The sequence below is a fragment of the Canis lupus genome, chromosome 21, assembly GCF_003254725.2.
Source record: "Canis lupus dingo isolate Sandy chromosome 21, ASM325472v2, whole genome shotgun sequence".
Classification (NCBI taxonomy): Eukaryota; Metazoa; Chordata; class Mammalia; order Carnivora; family Canidae; genus Canis; species Canis lupus.
The window spans coordinates 3595857-3601856 of NC_064263.1; positions in this window are offsets into that span (position 1 = coordinate 3595857).

Sequence of the window (6000 nt, forward strand, 5' to 3'; positions counted from 1 at the left end):
TGTCTCTCCTCTCTTTTTCTCCTTATCCCATTACAACTTGTTTTTGGCCACTCTGCACTGAGCAAAATGACTAGAAGGAAAACCTCACCTCAAAAGAAAGAATCCGAAACAGTCCTCTCTCCCACAGAGTTACAAAATCTGGATTACAATTCAATGTCAGAAAGCCAATTCAGAAGCACTGTTATACAGCTACTGGTTGCTCTAGAAAAGAGCATAAAGGACTCAAGAGACTTCATGACTGCAGAATTTAGATCTAATCAGGCAGAAATTAAAAATCAATTGAATGAGATGCAATCCAAACTGGAAGTCCTAACGACAAGGGCTAACGAGGTGGAAGAACGAGTGACATAGAAGACAAGTTGATGGCAAAGAGGGAAACTGAGGAAAAAAGAGACAAACAAAAGACCATGAGGATAGATTAAGGGAAAAAAATGACAGCCTGAGGAAGAAAAACCTACGTTTAATAGGGGTTCCTGAGGGCGCCGAAAGGGACAGAGGTCCAGAATACGGATTTGAACAAATCAACAAATCATAGCTGAAAACTTTCCTAACCTGGGGAGGGAAACAGGCATTCAGATCCAGGAAATAGAGAGGTCCCCCCCTAAAACCAATAAAAACCATTCAACACCTTGACATCTAATAGTGAAGCTTGCAAATTCCAAAGATAAAGAGAAGATCCTGAAAGCACCAAGAGACAAGAAATCCCTGACTTTTATGGGGAGGAGTATTAGGGTAACAGCAAACCTCTCCACAGAGACCTGGCAGGCCAGAAAGGGCTGGCAGGATGAATTCAGGGTCCTCAATGTGAAGAACATGCAACCAAGAATACTTTATCCAGCAAGGCTCTCATTCAGAATGGAAGGAGAGATAAAGAGCTTCCAAGACAGGCAGGAACTGAAAGAATATGTGACCTCCAAACCAGCTCTGCAAGAAATTTTAAGCGGGACTCTTAAAATTCCCCTTTAAGAAGAAGTTCAGTGGAACAGTCCACAAAAACAAGGACTGAATAGATATCATGATGACACTAAACTCGTATCTTCCAATAGTAACTCTGACCGTGAATGGGCTTAATGACCCCGTCAAAAGGTGCAGGGTGTCAGACTGGATAAAAAAGCAGGACCCATCTATTTGCTGTCTATAAGAGACTCACTTTAGACAGAAGGACACCTACAGCCTGAAAATAAAAGGTTGGAGAACCATTTACCATTCAAATGGTCCTCAAAAGAAAGCAGGGGTAGCCATCCTTATATCAGATAACTAAAATTTACCCCGAAGACTGTAGTGAGAGATGAAGAGGGACACTATATCATACTTAAAGGATCTATCCAACAAGAGGTCTTAACAATCCTCAATATATATGCCCTGAATGTGGGAGCTGCCAAATATATCAATCAATTAATAACCAAAGTTAAGATATACTTAGATAATAATACACTTATACTTGGTGACTTCAATCTAGCACTTCAACCCTCGATAGGTCTTCTAAACACCACATCTCCGAAGAAACGAGAGCTTTAAATGATACACTGGACCAGATGGATTTCACAGATATCTACAGAACTTTACTTCCAAACTCAACTGAATACACATTCTTCTCAAGTGCACATGGAACTTTCTCCAGAATAGACCACATACCGGGTCACAAATCAGGTCTTAACCAATACCAAAGATTGGGATCGTCCCCTGTGTATTCTCAGACCATAATGCCTTGAAATTAGAACTAAATCACAACAAGAAGTTTGGAAGGACTTCAAACACGTGGAGGTTAAGGACCATCCTGCTAAAAGATGAAAGGGTCAACCAGAAAATTAAGGAAGAATTAAAAAGATTCATGGAAACTAATGAGAATGAAGATACAACCGTTCAAAATCTTTGGGATGCAGCAAAAGCAGTCCTGAGAGGGAAATACATCACAATAAAAGCATACATTCAAAAACTGGAAAGAACTCAAATACAAAAGCTAACCTTAACCTAAAGGAGCTAGAGAAAAAACAGCAAATAGACCCTACACCCAGCAGAAGAAGAGAGTTAATAAAGATTCGAGCAGAACTCAATGAAATTGAGACCAGAACTGTGGAACAGATCAACAAAACCAGGAGTTGGTTCTTTGAAAGAATTAATAAGATAGAAAAACCATTAGCCAGCCTTATTAAAAAGAAGAGAGAGAAGACTCAAATTAATAAAATCATGAATGAGAAAGGAGAGATCACTACCAACACCAAGGAAATACAAACGATTTTAAAAACATATTATGAACAGCTATACGCCAATAAATTAGGCAATCTAGAAGAAATGGATGTATTTCTGGAAAGCCACAAACTACCAAAACTGGAACAGGAAGAAACAGAAAACCTGAACAAGCCAATTATCAGAGAGGAAATTGAAGCAGTCATCAAAAACCTCCCAAGACACAAGAGTCCAGGGCCAGATGGCTTCCCAGGGGAATCCTATCAAACGTTTAAAGAAGAAACCATACCTATTCTCCTAAAGCTGTTTGGAAAGATAGAAAGAGATGGAGTGCTTCCAAATTTGTTCCATGAGGCCAGCATCACCTTAATTCCAAAACCAGACAAAGATCCCACCAAAAAGGAGAATTATAGACCAATATCCCTGATGAACATGGATGCAAAAATTCTCAACAAGATACTAGCCAATAGGATCCAACAACACATTAAGAAAATTATTCACCATGACCAAGGAGGATTTATTCCCGGGACACATGGCTGGTTCAACACTCATAAAACAATCAATGTGATTCATCACAACAGCAAGAGAAAAACCAAGAACCATATGATCCTCTCATTAGATGCAGAGAAAGCATTTGACAAAATACAGCATCCATTTCTGATCAAAACTCTTCAGAGTGTAGGGATAGAGGGAACATTCCTCAACATCTTAAAAGCCATCTACGAAAAGCCCACAGCAAATATCATTCTCAATGGGGAAGCACTGGGAGCCTCTCCCCTAAGAAGGACAAACATTATATGGTCTCATTCATTTGGGGAATATAATAAGATATAAACCATCTCAGCGCACATGTGTGGCTAAATCAGTTAAGTATCTGACTCTTGATTTTGGCTCAGGTCATGATCTCAGGGTCATGAGATTGAGCCCTACATGGGGCTCCACACTCAGTGTGGAGTCTGCTTGAGAGTCTCTCTCTTTCTCCCTCTGTCCCTCTCCCTAACTCTCACTCTCTCTCTCTCTCTCTCCCAAAAATAAATAAATAAAAAAATTAACAACAACAACAAAAAGGGATGTAAACCATCTCTGCTCTCTTAATTGCAAAACTTTAAATATAAGACATTAACATTTCTAATTATTCTTATTTTAGGCTAAAGACAACAATACTATCTACTTTATAATATTATCATGAGTCATGAATGAATCAGTAGACATACAGTACTGAATATAGTGAATGAGACATGGCTTATACTAAATAAATACTGTTCCTTTTCCTCCTCTATGTCTCTTTCCTTTTCCTTCTTTCATAAAAAATAATTTGTATTGGACTTCCTTTCCTTTTGTGTTCAGGATCATTATTTATAAGGATTTCATAGCTTTCAGTTCTTTGTCTAAATAGCTATTTCAAAATAGAAGGAAAATATAACTTATTATCTCAATGTCTGTCCATCACTAAATTTGTGAAAGTTAAAGTGGGACTTCTTTACCACACTAACTGAAACACTAGCCAATAAGAGGAGTACAGTGATACATATTTCTGCCTTAAAATACAATTTCAAAGACACTATTCAGATATGTCCTCACTGGAATCTGTATCTGATGATATTTCTAAAATTAGATTTTCAAGACTGTGTTCACCCTGATTTTTTCATGTGAAACTTATTCCATTAAATATTTGTCATACATGATTTCCTATCTCTTCAATATCAAAGTCATTTTGCAACGTTATGAAAGCTCAAGTTATATTTTGCCATAGTCAATCTACAAATGGTATTTGTGTGCAAAGCATCTTAGATATCCTGCCATCACCATTTGAGGCCTGCACCCTTAATATTACTTAATCCTATTCTCAGATAATATGAAAATATGAATCCTATCTCTGATTAATATATGAATCATTTGACTCAGCATAATAAATTTCTATTTAAAGTTTACAATGTCGTTAAATTCCAAAAGTCGGGATCCCTGGGTGGCGCAGCGGTTTGGCGCCTGCCTTTGGCCCAGGGCGCGATCCTGGAGACCCGGGATCGAGTCCCACGTCGGGCTCCCGGTGCATGGAGCCTGCTTCTCCTTCTGCCTGTGTCTCTGCCTCTCTCTCTGTGTGACTATCATAAATAATAAATTAAAAAAAAATTCCAAAAGTCACAAATTTATAAATTAATTTTGATCTTTTGACTATTAGTGTTTGCCATGCTATTCATCTTTGAGTTTTAGATAATGATAAAGCTCATGGAAATAGCTATAATAAATCATCTGCATCGCTTGACTATTGAATTCATAGTCAATTTGATTTACTGACTATAGAGTAATCCAACAATTCAGTCGTTTCTACGTCCTTAGCTTAAAAATAATACATTTGTTCAAATAATTTGCATGAACCAAACATCTGATATATACTGAATTCAAATGTTTTATCCAGATGGTTTAAAAACTGCATCAGATGTCTCTTACAAATGATCTTGCATCTTTATTCAATAACTAAGTCAGTGATGTAGTTTCATTATTTTCTAAAGCAAAGAGCAATTTTTCCCTTAAAAATAAGTTTTCCTTTGAAAGGTTTACACTTAGAAAGTGCCGTATAGTTGGGTCAACCTCTTCTCCAGCAACTGTACTATAAATCAGAAAATTATAAAGTCAATCACCTGTCACTATTACAAATGTTTCACTTCTAAAAATGACACATGAGATACCTTAGTAATTAATGAGTCCTTAGTTAATAATAATTTTTAGTCATTTCATATAATTCAAGGGCTATTTGGAGAAATTATATAGATGGAGTTAGATCTGTTTTAAAAATCTATCTAATTACTTTGTTTAATTCTAATTCTTAGAAAATATGTTAATCATATAATCAGAAATATCAAATGTATTTGTGTTAAGTGTTAATTATGTGAATGAAATTCATTCTAGTAAATATTGGAAATTATCTATGTCAATTATATATCAACATACTATTAGTTTATCTATTATCTAGAAAATCTGACCTAACCATGCACTAGAATATTATGAGAGTTTATTTTTTAAAATATTTTTATTTATTTATTTGAGAGAGAGAGAGTACGGAGAGAGAGAGAGAGAGAGAGAATTAGACTCCTCACAGAACAGGAGCCCCACACAGGGCTCATTCATAGAACCTGGAATCATGACCTGAGCCAAAGGCAGATGCTTAACTGACTGAGCCACCCAGGTTCTGCTAACATGAAGTCATTAAATTAATGTTTTCAAAGATAATTTAATGATATGTTAAAATTTCATGACATAAGGTATAAAAGCAATGAAAAGATGCATATATATGCATAAATTATTATATGGCCCTGGGGGGGGGGCTGTGTGACATGAGAGACAGAGAAAGAGAAAGCTGTCAACATTTGGATACAGACTTACTTTCTTGGGGTTTAATAAGAGGTGCCATTTTGATTTGATACCCCTAATATCAACTCATCCTTTTGTGGAATAAAGAGGGAAAGTAAAAGAAGTAGTGATAAACATAGATCATGACAGCAAAAATAAACAATTGGCTTCACTTTCTTTGGTTGTATTCCACAGGAGAAAGAATAAGGGCATTATATCAGCCTAGATCAGCTTGTTCTCCAGTTTGTTGGCTGAACAGGGATGAAAGTAGAAAGTATAGGACCTAGAAAGTATCTGGGTTTGAACAACACAAGCTTATCCCAGCAGCAAAGATTTATGAAACGTGGCCCCACAAGTGGCTGTTAAATGTAGTCAGAGAAAGTCAAGAAGCCAGATCACCCCATCAGGGAAATGTGAAGAGCAAAAGGTTTTTTCATGGCCCCCTGAAGGATCAGATATTCTTTT